This window comes from Salvelinus sp. IW2-2015, linkage group LG26 (assembly GCF_002910315.2).
Source record: "Salvelinus sp. IW2-2015 linkage group LG26, ASM291031v2, whole genome shotgun sequence".
In the NCBI taxonomy this organism is placed as follows: domain Eukaryota; kingdom Metazoa; phylum Chordata; class Actinopteri; order Salmoniformes; family Salmonidae; genus Salvelinus; species Salvelinus sp. IW2-2015.
Window position 1 is genome coordinate 4,080,582 of NC_036866.1, and position 763 is coordinate 4,081,344.

The 763-nt window shown below is 47.1% G+C and overlaps 1 pseudogene; it reads right to left on the bottom strand.

Moving 5' to 3' along the window:
• Positions 1-763, bottom strand: part of LOC111952157 (arf-GAP with coiled-coil, ANK repeat and PH domain-containing protein 2-like) — an 88,958-nt pseudogene that overhangs the window by 31,971 nt on the left and 56,224 nt on the right.

The following is a 763-nucleotide window of genomic DNA, read 5'->3' on the forward strand; positions in this document are numbered from 1 at the left end:
GAACCCCTTCAATCCAACAGAGAGTAACTACTAAATTAACCCTTCAATCCAAGAGAGAGTAACTACTAAATGAACCCCTTCAATCCAAGAGAGAGTAACTACTAAATGAACCCCTTCAATCCAACAGAGAGTAACTACTAAATCACCACAACTCTTACTACCAGTAAATATCATCACGGTTTTAAAATGCATTGTTGTTATAAAAAAAAGATTCCCATCAGGATCTCCATAGCAAGACGGGTCAATCGTCGGGCCAGTGGTGAGCAAGACGGGTCAATCGTCGGGCCAGTGGTGAGCAAGACGGGTCAATCGTCGGGCCAGTGGTGAGCAAGACGGGTCAATCGTCGGGCCAGTGGTGAGCAAGACGGGTCAATCGTCGGGCCAGTGGTGTGACATTTTGCGTGTGACTGACATACGAACTGAGATAGATCCAGACAATAGTCCCCCCTCCCATTTCATCGTGGGGTTTCAGCCCTCCACCGTGAAAATAAAAACTCGTAATAAGCCAAAGACAAAAGGACAGAGCCCTCCTCACAACCTCTCCAGTCAGTCTTGCGAGAGAGTTTGGTAAGGAAATCCTATCTCATATGACGGCTGGGTTTATCACTAACCATGATCAAACAAGGCAACAGTAAACATGTCGTCCCCCACAAATGATGCAGCGCCCCCCTCATTGTACAGTGTAGCCTCACTAGTGTGTAGCCTCATTGTACAGTGTAGCCTCACTAGTGTGTAGCCTCATTGTACAGTGTAGCCTGACTAG